The sequence below is a fragment of the Zootermopsis nevadensis genome, unplaced genomic scaffold, assembly GCF_977971745.1.
Source record: "Zootermopsis nevadensis isolate Lab colony 2312 unplaced genomic scaffold, Znev_1.0 Znev_ptg000025l, whole genome shotgun sequence".
NCBI lineage: Eukaryota > Metazoa > Arthropoda > Insecta > Blattodea > Termopsidae > Zootermopsis > Zootermopsis nevadensis.
Window position 1 is genome coordinate 6770751 of NW_028259157.1, and position 20668 is coordinate 6791418.

At 38.2% G+C, this 20668-nt stretch overlaps 1 protein-coding gene and 1 long non-coding RNA gene across 2 annotated transcripts in view; one reads left to right on the forward strand and one right to left on the reverse strand.

The window, feature by feature from the left end:
• LOC110831385 (uncharacterized) overlaps positions 1–10838 on the forward strand; it is a 52888-nt gene extending 42050 nt beyond the window's left edge. Inside the window, exon 4 of the long non-coding RNA XR_002543570.2 lies at positions 4188–10838. This is a non-coding gene — a long non-coding RNA (uncharacterized LOC110831385). The remainder of the gene's footprint in view (positions 1–4187) is intronic.
• Positions 1–20668, reverse strand: part of LOC110831367 (serine/threonine-protein kinase pim-3) — a 215002-nt gene that overhangs the window by 70961 nt on the left and 123373 nt on the right. The window contains exon 10 of the mRNA XM_022067277.2: positions 18750–18901. The gene's annotated coding sequence lies outside the window, so the exon portion shown is untranslated. The remainder of the gene's footprint in view (positions 1–18749; positions 18902–20668) is intronic.

The following is a 20668-nucleotide window of genomic DNA, read 5'->3' on the forward strand; positions in this document are numbered from 1 at the left end:
AAAATACAGTGCTGAAGATGGCTGCCCTCTAGGATGTTGCGTCGTGAAGTCTGGTAGAAATTGACCGATGCGTCATCAGGGCCCTGATGACGCAGGAAGAAAGCCACTCTGAAACGTTGGTAAAATTCTACAAATCTAAACGGCACAACATCCAACAGGCAAAATTCATAGACATGTAATTAGGCCTCCATGCACTTATATTGTGTTTGACTTCTTAGCAATCCTCCGCGATCCCAAATTCGAATCTCTGCTCTGTAACTAATTACTCCGATTAGGTCTCCTCGTGGCCTCCTCAGTCCTGGGAAAGAAAAACTTCTATTCTTCAGGACCATTTCAATTCACCATTCAAAGTAAACCTACCATTCAGAGCCACATACTAACCTTCCGAAATATCAACGAACCTGCTCCTAGGCTTCATTGAGTAAAGACACGAACATTAACTGCATTATACAGTTGCCCACAGTGACAAAAGAGAAGGCCCACACGTAGGTATGAACGAACACATGCAAATTGTATGCATGCCGGCAGCTGGGAACACGCTGTTTCCTGCTTTGTTTGGCATGGTCGAAGGTTCGAACTTAGCCTACAGCACGGATTGTGTGTACTCTTTTTATTACAGCCGATCATCCCACTCGCCGTAAAAAGCCACTATCTGGGTTTTGCCATGAATTGGCCCCCTCATGCAGATCAAACTTTATCGGCAGAATAGTCCCTGTATAAACGTTACGCGACGTTCTACTAGCCAAACATAGTAAAACACTTCTCGTGTGTAAATAAACATGGCGTTGCAGGAGTGACACTTCTTATCTACAGGGTCTTTCGTGAGGCAATGCATAAGCGATACATTAAAAACGTATCGAAGAATAATGACGTATTTGTCAGAAATATTTATATATTTGGGGGATTCTTCCGTCTAGTTGTGAATGAAATGTACAGAACTAATTAACGGCTTATTACAACTGTTATTGTATCAGTTAACAATGTAAAGTGCACTTAAATGTATAAACCTGCTAGGAAGCCATTAGTATCTAAACTTATTTATTTTGATGATGAAGTTCCTAATGGAAAACTATAAATTGCCAGTTATTGTTCAAATTCTATCAGAAATAATCCAAGAAGGACGTAAATATTAAAGAACAGACACGTTTATAAAGTAAGTAACTAATGTAATTTACAACGAGATTTCTGGGATCTGCGTAAAAGTATACTATTCAGACTGGGGCAGTGAAATGTCGAAAATTTCGCATCATAAAAGGAAAAGAATTCGTGTATTAGCACAAATAAATTTGAACAGAATATGCAGACTCTTCTAATTTACAACAATTTTAGTAATGCACGTAAATAATTCTACATGGAATGGTTCAGTTTTCTTCAACCACATGGCGTACGTGAGACCCAATAACTGCGCTGGTGAGTGCGAATTCATTATTTATGAAATCTAAGGACACATGTAAGGGATTAATGTAATATACACGTACATACAAACATAAGTAACACTTATGAAAGATGTATATTGGAAATTAAGCAATTATCTTTTACAATAGAGTATATTTTAACAGAAACTTGGATGAAAGCATTTAACTTAATATTCTGTAAAAATAACAAAGCAGAAACTTTCAAAACAGACTAAATCTAATTTATTCGTCCTATAGTTTCTATAAAAATTAAAGCAGCCTAGTCACGTTCAAAACATCTGAAAAGCGAATACTGTATCAGAAGAAATATGAACAAACTAGCAAACCAATGAATTAAAAAGCCGAGCTGCATGTGGGAGTAAACATTTCATTCTGTACAACGTAGCGTTTCCAAGAACAAGGAACAGATATTACAACTTCGCTTGTGAGGTGACATTCATTTACAGGTCGTATTCAGATACCACAAAATGAGAGGAGAACTTGTCATTTAAATTGCAAGTCCATATTTACATAGTTAATCTCTCATACCACAAACTCTAACAAACTCTTAACAAATGTCACGATTCCCACAACCAGCAACTTGTTTCTCAACTACTAGCTACTAGCATTCCACCGCTAAAGCAAGACGGTTAACAGATGCCACATTTTCCGACGACGGGTTCCAAACAAACATCAATATCACAGAAATCAACTTCTAGAAACAATTTCACGTGCTTGTCTGATGGAGACAACTATGTCTTTGGTATAAGCACTCGTAAGTTCCTGAATGTTCATAACAAACAAACAAACGAAACAAAACAAAAAACTGGACATGATCTTGAGTTAGTTACATCCACCTTCCATCCTCATAAACCTATTTTCCTGAGATAGGTTATAATTATCTACCACCTGCAACTACCACTGCTTCACACGTTTTCATGGTGTAGCATACAGAAAACTTCACCTTTATTTTTCAACTTTCCATTTTAATATTATCCTCCTATCTCCTTTTCGGACTTCAAAGAGGTTTCGCTATAAACGTTGTACGTACATCGCTGGCTGACGTAAGAATTATTTCTATAATTTTCTCAGAAATAAATCCCAAGAAAAATAGACTACGATTGTGACTAATGAAAGTAACAGCAAAGTCTTCGTTAAAAATCTGACAGATTCTAGGACGGTTAACATGCTTCCTACTTTTAAAATGTCTCAACATTTGTTACCGTGCCCACAAAAGCCTGCAATTCGACCCTACCTTGTGCCAATTAAATTGAGTCCCAAGTCAACATCTTGTAACTCTAAGCTTAATTATAATATTATCTTCTCGTCTAAGTCTAAATCTACCGCGTGGACTTTCCTATTGAGTTTTACTGAACAACATTTTGCGGGAATTTCTCATTTTTCTGATACTTCTGGAATTAATGACCCTAAAATATTACGTGGAGAATACAAACTATGATTTTGAAGATGACTGTCTACTGGGATCTTGCTGCCTCCATCATCAAAACGATGATGTTGGGGGCAGAAAACACCTCTGAAACGTCGATAAACACGGCACAACAGCTCAAGATTGGACTCTATACTGAATCTTTCAGATTGATTTGAATATTATCCTCCTATCTAAGCCTCGGTATCCCTATACCTTAAATGAATTTGGTAACTTAGGTCTTCATGTATATTTTTAAGCAAAGTTTGTCGATATGCGCCAAATCCACTTTGCTGACAACAAGGCTCCTTACACTACGAATATTAAGAACCCGAAGAAGAAGAAGAAGCCGCGTTCAGTGGCTGGAAGATGCGACACTTTTCATTCAAATGTATACTTTATACTTTTAACAACAGTTTATAAAATGTGGTAATATCAGAGAGAACTTGTTCAGCCCTGTTTTGTAATCTCCTTGGAGTGTGCTGCTGTTCTTTGTTAAAATGTTAGTAGCTCGATATTTTTAATATTCCTTTATGTTTGATATATGCTTCGCTTTTTCAGAATACGCTTATGCATTTTTTAATATTTTGTTTGTCACTCCATTTATTTTCCTTCTCTAAAATATTTTTAATTTATTAATGTTTTCCGTGAACAGTTATGTAAAGTTCAAAGAGTAACGCGAATGAAAACACAACGGTTTATGAATCCATGAACACTGTTCGCGTGCACAAAGACACTCCCACAATACGAGGTGTGAGTTGAAAATATGGATTGTGATCTAGTGGGTTAACATGTTCTTCACTATTGCGAGTGATTACTAACGTTTCGGAAGAGCATATTGCTTCTTTTGTCCTGAATACTAAAGCGATATGTTATTGTGACTTAATGTTCCGAGAGATACTGAATTAAACACACAGTACCGCCTGGTTAGAACTGGTTAGAAACGCTATAACTACAAAGCGTTCCACTGAGAAAAAAAATCATTTTATCTAGTCGTTGATGTTCTCCTGGGATATGTAGACATGGCGTAAAGTGGAGAAAGTAGGTTTCTCAGAAACGTTGGCATCTACCGGCAAGTCCACGAGGCTCTAAAACCAAGAACATCATCAACCTCACCACTGTAAAAATAAAAAATCTCACATTATAATATCGATTGCAGTATTCCCACACTACACTGTAACTTCTACCATAAGATGAACAAGACAACATTAAAACGTGTCTTAAGGGAATAGGGCGGGGAAGTGTAGACTGAATTCTTTTGTGGCTGATGGTGGGCTATTCTGAAATCGGTTAAGAGCTCTGTTCTTACGTAAAAGACGGGGGAATTTCCTCGACTACGACTATAATCAGTTACTTTGATATTACAGCCTGCATAGTGACTGGGTGCGGACTGGACCGACAAGAGCGTAGACTTATCTTCGAGATAACGTCCGGACTGTCCTTGGGTCGACCTAGCCTGCTGTTCAGTGGGTCAGAGATCGGAGAATGAATCCGACCACTCACCTTTAATGCCGAGCTCAGGAATGTGTATAACTATAATCTAACCTCACCCCTCTTATTATGCCTTTGTGGTGTGGTACTTAGGCACAAAGAGATTTTAGCTTTACCAGCTATCAGTTGTTGCTGAGAACAATACAATTATCATCTAAGTTACAACAGGGCGAACTGCTGTTTCCGATAACAGCTACTACGTTTGTTACTCAACAGATGCAGGAATAGAATGACTTACTGCACATTGGAATACCTAATACTCAATTCAGTGTAAATTCGGGCAAATTTCTGCATACTTCGACGTGGTTAACGATGCGATTGTAAGGTACTCGAGACCCTTCCCTGAACAATGTGGGAGAGGCCAAACTAACAATACACAACTCAGGGCTCAATAAAGTGGCTGCAGACAGCTGTTTTTACAGTAAACCCTATATGAATGAATTCATTAATTAACTAAAAGAATAATGGCATTTTCGAATATTGTATTACCTGGCATGCAAATTAGGCAAGGTTATTACAAGAAAAATACTTGTAAGAATCATTTAAAATTGTTGATGGGCGGGGCATGTAGCGCGCATGGATGGGACAAGAGGTGTGCACCGGGTACTGGTTGGGAAGCCTGAGAGGAAGAGACCGCTGGGGAGACCTAGACGTAGATGGGAAGATAATCTCAGGCGGGATCTATGGGAGATAGGAGTCGAAGGAGACTGGATTTTGTTGGCTCAGGACAGAGTCCGGTGGAGGGCTTTGGTTAATTCGGTGATGAACCTTCGGGTTCGGTAAGCCATCTAGTTAGTTAGTTAATGGACTGATATTATCCTCATAATAATAAAAAAATAGTAAATCGCTGTCTTCTGGCTTGTAGCGCCGTGTAGTCTGGTAGAAGTTTACCAAGCAGATGTCCTTGCTGCCTCGGTCGTCAGGGCAATGAGTACGTTGAAACGCTGGTAAACATCTACCAGACTGCGCGGCGCTATAACCCAGAAGACTGTCACCTATCTTCGTACTGTCCGGCGTGAGTACCTCAAATCGTACTTCAGAAAACAAGTCTCTCTTCTAGTTCTCAGGTTTTAACGGTTGAGTTCGACCTATAACTTCCGCTTTCGGGATTACGCAGCGTATAATAACCTATCCTATCCATAGTTTCGGCAAACATTGCAACTGCCATCTTCAGAGTTGTGTGTTGTGGCTGGGAGTTTTGGAAGCTTTATATAGGGCAGACAGTGGATTATTGCAAAGACTCATCAAACATTGTGGCTTCCTGCTGATTGTAACATCTGTTGTTTCTACATATACTGTATTTTGGACACTACTACTTAATTTTTATATACTTTTTTGCAATAAGTATCATTAACATATAAAAAAATATTAGAAATGACATTTTAAATCTAATAATCAAAAACACAGAATTACATTTTATGAAATGAAGATCCTGAGACATCTTAAACACAGATACATCACGCATTAGATGAAGATAAACTCTTCAAACTAAATGAAGGGGTGAGAGGTACAAGACGAAACAAGATTAATCACATTCAAATAATGTAAAATTACGGAGACGTAAAAATATTATAACAAACAAGAAAGGAAGAAGAGCTTTATAAAGATTTTAAAGGCTGGGCAGAATTTCTTTTTGGATATGAAGGGACAAAGACGTTGTCGTAGACAAAGAGGGCTTTTAAAATTTTATAAATCCAAGAAAAAGAAATCGTTGAATTTCATGATAAGCAATTCAAATTTCCTTTCATATGCATTGACACGTTTCTCAAAAGAAGCAAATGATAATGTCGACACCAATTTCGAAAGCAACAGAATTATTTTAATATTCTTATAGAAATTCTCGTAAATGTTTAACGGTAATAGTCTACTTGCTCACAAACATAACTCCACGCTTTGATTGGTTATAAACAGTTCAAAAAAGAAAAAAAAGAGGGAAAGAGTAAAATAGGAAAGGAATTACTTGCAGATGAACTACAAATTCAGAAAACGCACTTAAATTCGTGCAAACAGTAACTGGGGGAGGGGAAAGAGGAAATATACAGTATTGATTTTCAGTGGGGCGCTTTGGAGTATTTGGACCCATAATTCAAATACTTTAATCAGAGATAGTAAATAAAAATAAATTATAAATACAAGTCAAGATAACTGAAGTCACACACAAGAAACTGATTGTACTTTTGCTGCTACTGGAAACTGGGGCTGCTGAGAGCATGCTTCCCATTCAACTGCTCGGACGGTCTGCATAAGAATTCGTTTATTCAGTTCGGTTCTGACCCCCGCAATTTGCAAGTCTCTGCAGGAAAACCAATAGCGCGCCTACAAATCGTCTGCAAGTCAAAGAGCCACATAAAGTTCAAGTTTCAGGACAGAATCGATTGGAACCAGACACATTTCATCTACGTAATTCATGAATACTGAAGACATTGCCCCAAAAATAAGATTTCCTTCAGAAAAGTTTGTAGAGTGCGTCTTACTCTTAATATAAAATGTGTTTACCTCTTACTTCTGTGTTACTGTGTGCACCAAAAAATTACATCTCATGAACTGTATATATAGATTCTAAAAGGTTATCATTATTATATACAATTTAAAATATAAGATTATTTATAAATTAGTTTCATTTAAAAGTGTCCATTCCAGTGTTAGTGCGCTTACTTCACCTTGGTATGTATTTTCATATTAGGCTACCTAATTTTCTACTAGAGTGACGATTTGAGTAGTCTCACATTTCTAAATGCACGAAGGTAAAGATTTTCGTCCCGTGCGAACGTCTCCTTTCAAGGCGCCTGAAGGTCATTTGAACAGAATAAATTATGGGAACCTAAGCATAATTGGGAGTATGTTATTAACATGAATCTTGAAACTAGAGCTGGCGGCATGAAGATAGGGCTGAGTGGCAGTCTTCTTTAACACGCAATGAACCTTTAGGTTCCAAGTATGAAATTCCTTAACAATTTAAATAACTAGGGCTGTACATATTTCAAGGAAATTCTTTGCCATACAATTGCAGTCTTCATATTTAAAACGCAATGCAGTACTAAGTGCTCTGTTATTGAATGAAATACCACATTTAATCAGAACGATAAATACAATAGTCCTAAAATATAACATTCAGGGGACTTTATAGTACGTTTTAATGGGTCATAGTTGCGAAGACAAATAGCATTATACTCTGGAGGGATGTCTCACTGATGAGTTCGCTGCCTTTATTGCTCTGAGCGTTCCACCTCTCTCATTTTCCTTGTAATTAACCCCTCGCTGTGTGGACATTTAGCACAGCTACGAGACCAGATCTAATTATTTATACGTGCCCGCGGCGTCACAGAATTACAAGGCTGCCTCAGCAATTATCTGTAATTTACAATTACACTTTCCGAATATTGCTGATTATGAAGGCGCTACCGGCTGGAGGCAAGGAAATTAGTCTAGACATAAATAAGCAAGTAACTAAATTTATATGTGCAAATTATGCGATAACGCCAGAGGTTTCTGTTTCATTAATGGCCTTAAATCCAACTGTAACTTAGGTTTTCAGTTGTTTTCCTCAGTACCTCCAGGAAAACGGTGGAGTGCTGCTTTAAAATACGTCATTATCATTTACCTTCCAAATGATACTTCTTTATCACCCTCTATTTTGACTATGCAGTTATGAAAGCGTGGTGAAGTAAGACAAGAACAATGGCAAGGAAGGTATGATGGTCTGCTTCTAGGTGCTTTTGCAAATAAAAGTTGTATAAATAAGCCAAGTCCTTCTGTCTGTTCGTACGTAACAACTTGAGAACAGCTAAACAAATTTTAATGAAATTTTTTATTTGTAACCTTTAATGAAATTATTTGCCACACTGCATTGCTGATTATAATTGTATAACAATAACGGACACTATGAACGAACATCTACGTGAATTATTTTTCGCGCGGAAGTGACTGACTGAAGAATCCCCGCATGGGGAATCCTAGCCTGCCACCACGTTAGGAAGTGATGTGCCTTGTCTTCTGGGTTGTAGCGCCCGGGCGTTTACTTTGGTAGATGCTTACCAGCGTTTCCGAGGTTCTTACTGCCCTAATGATGGGAGGAATTCAAACATTCCAAAAGACAGCCATCTTCACAATCGCAAAGTGAGAACTTCAAATCCTACTCATTGTAATCTTCTTGGTATTTATGACGAAAAGGTGACAGGAGAAATCTGTTTGCAAAAAATATAGGATAGGTATATAAGCAATTAATTTAGTTACATAATTTACTGAAAAAATAAATTTGTTTACACAGTGTTAGCAAGAGGTCTGAGTTCAACAAAAGCATTAACAGAATTAGAATTACTCTCAGGTTCACTTTCTTTGAATAGCAGAAGCTGGCCATTTGCTAACATACACTGAGAAATCTTATTCTTCTTGTGCGTAGGTGCATAAGGATGTCATTAAAAATGGTTGATGAGGCTCGTTTTCTCCTGAAGGACTACACGTACACTGTAGCCATGGAAACGACTCAAGAACGTCATCTGAGCATCAGATCGTGCAAGGAGAAATAATTTTCAACAAGAAAACAAATGAAGGTGGCTGTCTTGTGGGTTGTAGCACCGTATGGTCTGATACAAGTTGCTGCGTCCATCATTCGGGCGATGATAGCCCTGATAATGGAGGCAGCAAGGACCTCCGAAACATTTATAAATTTTTACCAGGTTATACGATGATACAGTTTGTAAACGAGCTATTTTCGTACTCACCACGGTGAGAACCTGAAATCTTATTAAGTATGACTACTGACTACACAAAATCATTCGTAACTATCGCTTACCAAACCCACCTCATTGATCAAATTTCCATGACGAGGGACTCATTACATTATCTGTGGAAACACGTGGTCCTGGTAGATAACTTCATCACAGGAAATTGCTCTGGTCTTGACGGCCTGTGTTAAGCCACATAACCGTCACGATCAGGACACGAGGAATTAATGGACGTAATAGGGTCAGAGCGCGAAGTTGATAATATTATTACAGAAAGGAATATCGGGATTAAGAACGAAAGAAAGAATGATAAGAATTATATTTTAGAAAGAAAGAAAAAAGACATGAGAGAATAAATATTTGAAAATGAAGTCCAAATACAAGAAAGAAGGGCACAAATATCAAATAATGAAAAACATACAAGCGAAATAGAGGACTAAACAAATTAAGGAAAATGGAAACGTGTAGATAAAGATAGAGTAAAACAGATAGAAAAACATTGCTTTAGAAAACATGGGTCCAACTTTTTGTATGTGAGAAATTAACAAGAGGCACAATTTTATTTTCACTTAATACAATTTTACTAACATGATGTACTGAGCTTAAATGTAGCAATATGAAAACAAGCTGTAGTAGCCATCGTGATTTTACAATGAAACACAAGCTGACACCGCTCACTAGTCAGTAAAATTGCTCAAGAAACTTATGTAGCATCCAACATGAATACCTCGGCTCCGAATTAAATAAAAATATGGCGAGTCGCTTTAGTGCTCACTTCACACAAATAACGAACTCGCTAAACTCGTACGACGAACAGCCTGTAGGAAGCAATCGATCCTACATTTGGAAGTTCAAAGCGCTTGAGGTGCATTTGCTATGTATGTCAGATTCACGGCACAGGACGTATAATGCATTCGGTATTCACCACAGTCCTTTAAGCTGTTCGGTCATTCTACTACCCAGTCGCATGACGAGATGTGTGCGAGGAACGAAGAAGAAATTTGTTAAATTGTTCCTTCGGACTTGGTCCGTCGTCTAAGAACTGTAAAATTACGTCTCGGAAGCCGGATTCTACTTCCATAAACAGGTAAAAAAATATGTGAAAAACTGTCTGGCTTAGCTAGTTCCAAACCTGCACCACCATAAAGGTTTTCTGTCTTATTTTGTCAGATGACGGAAACAGAAACGTAATTTTGTAATATTTAGACGACGGACAAATTCAAAAAGAAAAATACAACAGAATGTAAGGAACTGTCGTCAGAAGAGTTAAAAGAAGTAACATGCTTTTACAACATGAACTGCCACATATTTCTTTCATTGTACACTTAACGTCGCGTGATGGCATAAGTTTCGGCAATGATGGTTCGTAAACGGGAGGTTCCGGGTTTGTGTCTTGGCTCGGATGTCACTTAAGTTTTCTCTTGGATAGCATCTTAATATATGTCACGACATTCTCCTTAAACATTTCTCGATCTCATCATTTAGAATCATCTTCGCTGTCGAAACTACTGAAACTGCACTTGAAGAAAGAGTCGTTAAATTGGAAAACAGAATAAAAAAAACTTACGTAGTAAATTTTTAAGTTCTCATTACAGAGTGCGAAGATGACTTGTCTCGTGTTATGTTGCTGCTTCCAACATGAAAAATATGATGATGGAGACAGCAAGCACCTCTGAAACGTCGGTAAACTTCTATAAGACTACATGGCGCTACAACCCAAAAGACAATCATCTTCATAACCACTTATGATTCATAAAATATCTCTCCGAATTTTTCTTTAAAATACATTTAATTTATAATTCATATTTTACACACGAAATTTCCTAATGCTTCCGTTCCTGCATAATGACTGATATTCACTATCTCTATTTTAAATTAGCCTTATATCTGGCACAGTGTTTTTGTCTTATTTTACGACGTTTAGTCAGTTCCATAGGTTAAATACACTTATTTACGACTTGTAAACGTTGCATGAGAAAGTGGTCGTTCCTACTGTCAAACACCACAAAAATCTTATTTAACATGGCCGATATTTGGACCGAGATTCGAAATAACAACGTTCAGCATTTAGTATGTTAAAGATCTACGAATTGTCCTTATGCTTACAATTTTAATTAAGCATTTTTTATTCATCCCAAAATGCAGTTGTGGGACTTAAAAGGCGTTAGCAGTTTATTTTTCTAAAACTAGGCTATAAAGATGGCGGAAGGTTGAGTAAGGCGTTATACAGATATTTATCTCTAATTGCTGTGCAGCTTAACTACAATTAAGATTTCCCTTAGTTGGTAAGAAGATCCGACAGCGGTAAACCAGCATCCTTATTATAAATGCAAATTTCTATCGATTTCCATCCCCAGAATGTACAGAACTCAGAAAGAGAATCTATATTATTTCCAGGGCATCATGCCGGAAAACCGTGTCAGCACATTTGCATAATCGGAGATATTTGATCTAATAATATAAAACAGCAAGATGCATGCCAAGATAGAAGGTGATAATGCTAATTCGGCTCTACACAGAGACAGACAACTAAGTTTGGGCGTATGGAAAAAAATAATGCACATTTGGCAATTCAAATAAGCGTAAGAACTCAATATCCATCAAAACATTCATTTCGTTCATACACCCTTCTAGCATAATTCCCTCGGTATTCTGAAACAGCTAAATTCTGGCACGAGATGATTTTAACGAGTGGTGTGGATCCCGATCGATCAGCACGTGAGAGTGGAGTTTGATTTTCAACGTTGCGGGAGCAGCAACCCAGGAGACAAAACCATCTTCATATTCGCCACGGTGACAACCTGAAATCCAACTAAATATTTGCTTGTTCATCAATAAAAGAAAATTAAATTAACTGGAGCCTAATGTAGGTTATGAAAATGGGTTAAATAAGGGCAAGTATATTTATAAAGGTAAACCACTCATTTTCTTAACAAGCTTACATGAAACAAAATATGAGACGGGAAACCATATGTAAGACCTTCCTCCTCAAGAACGCTACCGATATCAGAAATTAAAATATGCTATTTAAAATTGATATCTTATAAAATGCATGAAACTGACAACGCATTAGAATCCTTTTAGAACGTTATTTTGAATTTAAAATCTTATAAAATTATATTACTTCAATTTCTTTTATGACACAGATATTCCCACAATATTTCTACCTTACGAATGATTCACTGTTACATCTGCTAAAAGGTTTTCTTTCGTAACTGTTCCATTTAAGGTTTCGTTTAAAATCGTTTTAAATCACTTTACTTACTTATATTACATAATTATTAGCATTATATCTTAAATTTGTAAATGAACTACCGTTACAGCCAAGTAACTAAGCCGCTTACGAAATTGGTAAAACACCGAACACCTGCGCTCTTCTGGCGAGACCTCCGGATGGATATAAACATAACAACGAACTTTCGCAATTAGGTCATTCTCCGTTTTTCGTAAAAGAAAGAAACGACAATCAAAGCCAAAATAACAATAAGAACCGCAGGTCCTTCAATTAAAATTACTACCCTCGCTATTAGAACGACTTTCCAAGGAATTCTGCAGATATTCATGACGTACTCCTTCCTTATGATGAATATCATAAGGTAAGGGGCCTGAGATGAAGGAGCGCGCTTCAAAAACCCTTCATAAATAACTGGGTCAAACCCAAAACTCGATACTCTAGAAGTTGGAGAAAAACCTCTTCCTTTGCAGTATAGATCATACAGGAGTCCAAACGACAGTGTCGTCTAATGGATGTAAGTCGGTCGATTTCCCTCATCAGGCCCTGATTATGGAGGCAGCAAGGACCTCTGAAACGTCTGTAACCTTCTACGAGACTACACTGCACAGCAACCCAGAAGACAGACATCTTAAAAAATATAGTTTTATATAAATTTCAAACATCTCTTTCACACGTATAAGAAGCGTATAACGATTACGTACTATAGTATTTAAAATGCGGTTGCTTCTCCAGGTATATACCTGGAGAAGCAACCGCGGATTACATGAATTCTATAGAATTTATCACTTGAACAGCGTAAAGCTATTCTGGCAAGTATTTGGAAATTATGTTCCAGTTCTCTTGTTCAATTCAGAACACAGAATTATGACCTAGCTCCAGCACCAGTGAAGATAACTCGACAGACTACACGATGTCGTTAAACAGCAAATTTCGCGAATACCTCTACTCCTGGTACACTTTGATGTCTGCCATCTCTTTTCACGCAAACTGACGAGCGTAGAGCCCGAACACTTCCCTCAACACCACCCACGCACTGCCTTCCTTAAGCGCTAAACGGTACATGCAAATTCTACGAATAATTCTCTCCTACTAATTCTGTCCCATTTTCTTGCATATTGATTTAGTAATGTAGGAAAGAACGATGTAACGAAGTAACACTGCCCTCTTAAAAATTATCAGTTTTAATTTCGGCAGATATATTGTGTAATACTCATGTCGTCTTGAATTTCCTAAACTACACTCGGGATAAGCTTCATAGACGATGTCACTTCTTCTGAAATCTAAAATCAAAGTTACCGCTATATTCGGTGCTGTCAAGCAATTCATCGCCCTGATGATGGAGGCAGTATGGCCTCTGAAACGTTGGTGGAAATCTACCAAACTACACTGCGCAATAACCCAGAAGACAGCTGTCTTCAATAATAAACCTTGGTTTAGAAGATACTTTGAAGAGGTGGTTGTAGGATATGTTAATGTAATATCCCGGTATTCATATGGTAAGACCTAAGTATACCATAAGCAATCTAAGTCAGGGTAGCTAGTAATCTAGGCGAGGTTCTTACATACCAGGTACCTCTCGAATATTAATTTACAGAGTTACCGCTACGTCAACTTGGTCCTTCTAAGACAAATTACATATTACCGCAGATGTAGGGTTGTAAACGACCCAAGCGGAGATTTAAAATATAGTGAGCAGATGTAACTAATCGCTGACTCATAACCATGATGTATAACGTTCACGAACGTGATGACAAATTATTAAGTTCTAAAAAAATCGTATTATGGCGAAGGTGGTTTACACTAAAAGGAATAAAAAATACATGTCAACCGAAAACGAGGCAGAATATGATAAATAAAATACTCGATGAAATGCAGACAGATAAAGGAATCGCGGAAATACGATACTCCCCATATAAGCACCTTAATCAGGCTCAGAATACCGAGTTCTTATCTCGGTCAGTCCACTGGCTATCCCAAATTATGTTTTGTGGCTTTTCTCACTTTTCAAGATGAACGCTGGGGTATTATATTCAAGTAGGCCACAAGTATCTAATTCCACTCATAATCATACTCCCACATTGCTTGAACGCTATATAGCGTCTCCGGTTGGAAAGTAACGCTAAATTACTTTAGAACCTAGTAACTTTAAATAATGAAGAAACAAAATAAATAAATGAACTCACCACCGATCTCTGACCACCATCAGATCTACATAAATGGTCAAATTACTGTCGTTTCGTGTCCCATTCATAAACTCTGACGCTCTAAATCTACATTTTAAAGACATAATTCCATCACGTACACAGAAATTTAAAATTCTTAATACATTCATCGTCACGTAGTTGATATCATTCTGTTTGCCCATGAGGGAAATTCCATCGTCAAGACTGAATACTGGAAGACTCACAGAATTCCCGCAGTCAGTGCGAGGAATTTTAACATTTTATTATAATCTTTCTTGCCCAAAGCTTATTATACGCCTTAATTGTTCGAAATGTGGTCACATCGTTGTATATCATAAAAATATAATCCATAAAGCTAGGAATATTTGTCTTTACAGTAGCTCGAACCCAAGTTATATTTTTAGGGCTGCAGCTCCTTTAGTCTCCCTGCCGAAATAAATAACTTTTGTCTTGACACCGTTCTTTCATCTTTCTTAGGTTATGAGCTGTAAATGACGAACTTCTCAGGACTTGAACTCAGGAGTTTAGACCTTTCTATGTTCTCTTCCTGGTCTCAAGGAACGAGCTTGACAATTTTGGCGCAAATCAGTTTATCAGTTGTCGAGCTAGGAGTGAATATACACAATTTCAATCTTATGCTCTCTGCTTCTCCTGCCTTCATCATTCATGTACACCCACGTCGTGTTACAGCCGATCCCTTCACAAATATCACGAAAGCAGAATAATATCTTCGGGCACTTTTTCTAATGTCTGAGGTGGGGGTCTATACTTAAAATATACGTTTCAAGTGTTTAAGTTGCTTACAAAACATGCAAATGAGAAAAATAACAGGCGCTTCTTGGCAATTAGCTATGTAAGTATGATGTTACATTCAAACATTTCGGAGATCGTTTCTACCTCCATCATCAGGACGATCAGTAAATAAATGTGAAACGTCGGCAAACTTCTACGAGACTACACGGTGCAACATCCTAGAAGGCTATTATATTCATATTCGCAGCCATCAGAACCTGAAATCTCTGTGACTGGCGTTCTTCACAGCGTTTCTTAATCGTTCCGGGCAAGGGCTCGGGTAGTGCCACGCAACTGACCATTATCATGCCACTAATTTAAAAATCATCCTGTCATCAGACGTCACATAACTCGTGTAATTTGGAAAACCGTATTAATTGAACAAATCGGTCAAAGACTGTTCATTCTGAAGCTTACGGACGCAGCGAATTCTTTTCATTTAGTCTGTGAAGGAACTCGTGACCGTCCCCCAAGAATAACAAAATCCCCATTTTAGTCGGCCCTTCCTTCTACATCTAATTTCATTCGGCCTCTTCTTATGAATTCACAGAGCGTGCTGTAGAATCCAGGCGCTCCTTGGAATGTGAAGTGGAATTAGCCTGGCTACCCAGGATGCAAAGGACAGTTACAAATCTCCTGTCAGTATAAATCACTCTTTATGTTATGTTGGAGGAGTACTCTTATGGAGAAACAGGGGAACACAGAACAGAACCTACGTATGAATATGAAATTTACCTAAAGAAGTTCTTTAATATTAAGCAACTTTTCCCCAGCAAACAGTTGTACTGGCTAGCTAAATGTCCACCTAAGAATTCCGTGTTATAGAGAAATTTCTGTAAAGTTAACAGATGATCAGAAGGTCTAGAAAATCTCAGATTCCAAGGAAGATAACGTCTTGACTTAACGTATCACTTTCATCTTGCAACCTGAATGTGAAGGCGACATGTTCATTCGAAACGTTGGTAATCACCTACAAGACTTCACGAAATACCACAATTCATGATGTAAAGTTTATACGAGATTTCTGATTCTCACCGCGGCGAGGATAAAGATGGTTGTCTTCTGGGTTGTTCTGGTAGAAGTTTACTGACATTTCAGAAGTGCTTGCTACATTCATCGTCAGGGCGACCATCGGCCTGATGATGGAGACACCAAGCACCTCTGAAACGTAGGAAAACGTTTAGAAAAATACACGACGCAACAACCCAGAGGGCAGCCAAGTTGAATGAACTGGTCAATCTTCATGTCGAACGCCACAGTGCAATATGACGGTTCTATGGCAATGCGGGCTGATAACATTGCGTGTAGCCATGCACCAGTGATATCTGCATTACAATAATGAATGACGAATTACGAACGACTGTAGTCACAGGGTACCATTATTTGATCGCCACAACTCAGTGATTCTTGTATTATTTAATGACGCTTTTTAACTTCATGTGCTGTACAGCGCCAAAATATAGGAGTGTTTTTCATACGTTATAAACGGACGTGGATAGAATCCGCCTCGGAATTGTGGCAGGGAAGCCTCTTGCAAAACGATCATATCAAATACCAATAAGAATATGGGAGGGTAAATTCAGTATCAGTCACAAGGAAGTTAGTTGTAAAGGTTAGACACGGAAGGAACTAACCAAGGATCGTGTCCAATGGCAGGTTTTCATAATAGCAGTATTCAAACTTGGGTTATGTTTACAGAGTCGATTATACACGCTTATAAGTAATAGGCCTATAAATTCTTATTAAGATTTCCGTCTTCTGGGTTGTTGCGCTGTGTAGTCTGGTCGATGTTTACCAACGTTTCAGAGGTCATACTGCCTCTGTCATCAGGACGATGAGTATGAAGATTTCTGTCTTCTGGGTTGTTGGGCTGTGTAGTCTGGTCGATGTTAACCAACGTTTCAGAGGTCATACTGCCTCCGTCATCAGGGCGATGAGTATAAAGATTTCTGTCTTCTGGGTTGTTGCGCTGTATAGTCTGGTAGATGTTTACCAACGTTTCAGAGGTCATACTGCCTCCGTCATCAGGGCGATAAGTATGAAGATTTCTGTCTTCTGGGTTGTTGCGCTGTGTAGTCTGGTAGATGTTTACCAACGTTTCAGAGGTCATACTGCCTCCGTCATCAGGGCGATGAGTATGAAGATTTCTGTCTTCTGGGTTGTTGCGCTGTGTAGTCTGGTCGATGTTAACCAACGTTTCAGAGGTCATACTGCCTCCGTCATCAGAGTATGAAGATTTCTGTCTTCTGGGTTGTTGCGCTGTGTAGTCTGGTCGATGTTAACCAACGTTTCAGAGGTCATACTGCCTCCGTCATCAGAGTATGAAGATTTCCGTCTTCTGGGTTGTTGCGCTGTGTAGTCTGGTCGATGTTAACCAACGTTTCAGAGGTCATACTGCCTCCGTCATCAGAGTATGAAGATTTCTGTCTTCTGGGTTGTTGCGCTGTGTAGTCTGGTCGATGTTAACCAACGTTTCAGAGGTCATACTGCCTCCGTCATCAGGGCGATGAGTATGAAGATTTCTGTCTTCTGGGTTGTTGGGCTGTATAGTCTGGTAGATGTTTACCAACGTTTCAGAGGTCATACTGCCTCCGTCATCAGGGCGATGAGTATGAAGATTTCTGTCTTCTGGGTTGTTGGGCTGTGTAGTCTGGTAGATGTTTACCAACGTTTCAGAGGTCATACTGCCTCCGTCATCAGGGCGATGACGGAGGCAGTATGACCTCCGAAACGTTGGTAAACATCGACCAGACTACACAGCGCAACAACCCAGAAGACAGAAATCTTCATACTCACCGCTGTGAAAACCTCAAGTCTTACAAATTCTTATTACTCTTTCATGTCCTACTGTATCATCTTATGTAACAGATCCGTACGTTTTAACAAAATCACGTAATTTCGCAGCTTTCATAATATAAGTTCGAACACTTCTTCTTTATGTCATTAACCGAGTCGATCATGTCAGTTTGACTCACTTGACGTTTTACAATTCTTCCGTACTGCTAAACAAATTCCTTTAGCTTCTTCTGTAATTGGCGGTTAATTAAGTCGTTGGTAGAAGTGTACAACACTGATTGGCCATTATATCGTCATAATAGATTGTACACAATTACATATGTGTGACTAACCGGAATCAAAATTGTCCATTACAATTACGACCAGAAGCTATACGCATGGGAACCACCACACGACAATAACCACAAGATTTTCATCGACGCAACAATACTCTTAACAGGTAAATATTGGTACTCCATGTTATATGCAATATCGTGAATTCAGGTGCTCAACGTCGATATTTAATCAATGAATGAAATAAGAAAGAAAATACAGTGCTTAATTGTGTGTCACAAACGCAGTTTTGCCATCCCGATCCGTCTCAATCAATAAACCGAAAAGTGACCATTCTAGATAGGTTCGTGTGTCTCAGACTGAGTGTGAATTTAAGTAGAGTAGGAAAAACCTCCATCCGCCTTTACATTTAGTACCTGCAGGCCATGTACTCACCTTTACGTAGGTGATCCACCACTATGATCACACCCCCATGTATAAACCATCATCAGGACGATGATCTCCCTGATGATGGAGGCAGCAACGACATGTGAAACGTCGGCAAACGTCTACCTGGCAACCATCTTCATGTTCGCAGCCATGAAAACCTGAAATCCAACAAGATTAAAGCAGTGCTGAGTTTTGTGAAATGCAAGTCACTGTCTCGGAAACCGAAATTAAGAATAGATTTTATGAAATGGAAGTACGTCATCATTAACCATAACTTCTGTTACAGATGATGAACAAAAGAGCAGGCCCACCGTTGAAGTCCAAGTAGCGTTATAGCGTTCAGTCCGTGTGACTTGTGGCGTTGCTTTTGTCCGCTTTGCAGGTGGACGCTTCTGAATGGCAGAGACTCTGAGTACTTAATGGGATTTGTAATATAGATTCATCCCGTCAGGGCATTATCCAGGATTTCATTATGGTACGACGATGGTCAGAGGCGCACAGAACGTTAGTGAATTTCATCATAAAACTGGTAAAGCCAAGACAGATTTCCAACAATTTCATATAAATCTAGCTTTTATATTTGTGATAACTAGTAAGTGACAGACTGATTTAAGTCATGTTATATTTTATCTCAACTTTTTATATGTAAATGTTTTGTCATAACGTTCTGAAAAATATTTTATCAAGAGGTGTCTACGATATAAAAGAATATCTCTTTGATAGAAAGAAATTCTAATTCTCTCGGTAAATTTCAGATTATTAAATAACTCCAGCTTTCGTCGAATGTGTAGAATATAATTAGATCATAACAGTTTAATCTGAAAATTAAATATCTGGACGCGTCTATCTTAAATGTGTTAAAGAAAGAAAACTAACCAATCTCAATTTTAAAACTGACTTTTTAGGTTATTTAACAATGCTACTTTAATCGCATAAGACTCTATCTTAATAATTGTTGAAATTTAATTACAAACAAAAATTTAACTTATCTCGTTGCAACAGTAACATAATGAATTTCATAAAATTGTTAAAACTTGTCAGTTAAGGCAGATCCCGCGCTCCCTTAATTTTATGTGGGCCTGTATAGTGGAAACTTATTATCGTAATATGAAATCTAACACTATCGGGCAAACATGATCATGATTTCGCGTTGACACGTAGTATATGAACTTTTAATTTGTTATAAATGAACATACAATGTTCATGAGGTATGGTCATGAGGGGAACATTTGGCATTGTATAGTAAATAAGAGCCCTGTCTTGCCATTGCTTAATACTTTAACCTAACCATTTTCTTCGTCTCGCAAAATTAATTTACAAGTTATGATGCAAAAATCATGTTTCCACTGGAAATATAAGCACTGAATGAGGTAATATTATATTCCGACAAAGGCAAGTAGTTATTTACGCGAAGAGTTCTGGCATAGGCGTCTGGTTAATAAATGGAATGGCGAGGTTGCTAGTCCGGTTTCTCGCCACATAGCAATTCGACTTGGTTGGGAAAAAACTAAATATCCTTTAGAGAGACAAACGTCCTCCCCATCGATGTTCAGTACAGAAAGTGAGAGTTCTCGAGTCCGCGCAGTTTTACGCAGAGATCTAAAATGTAGGAACTGTCAATAAAATGGAGATTTTATCATTCTTTCGGACCAGATGGAGAAGGAGCAAACACTTGTGTTGCGAGTTGCGTTCTTTGAATCAATCTTCAAAAGGATTCGAAGCCCAGAATTAAATTAATTTCGGATTTAACAGTGGTCCTAGAGAACAAAGCGTGGCTTTGTCCACGTACACAGACGCTTCGAATGAATGACCGAGTTCGGTTATTCAAAATCGATATTTCAAATACAGAGACTATATTGCCTTGAATAAAACAGTAAGTTGAGTTTAATAGTGAGTAGAGACTAAGACTTTGGTAGAAAGATTTT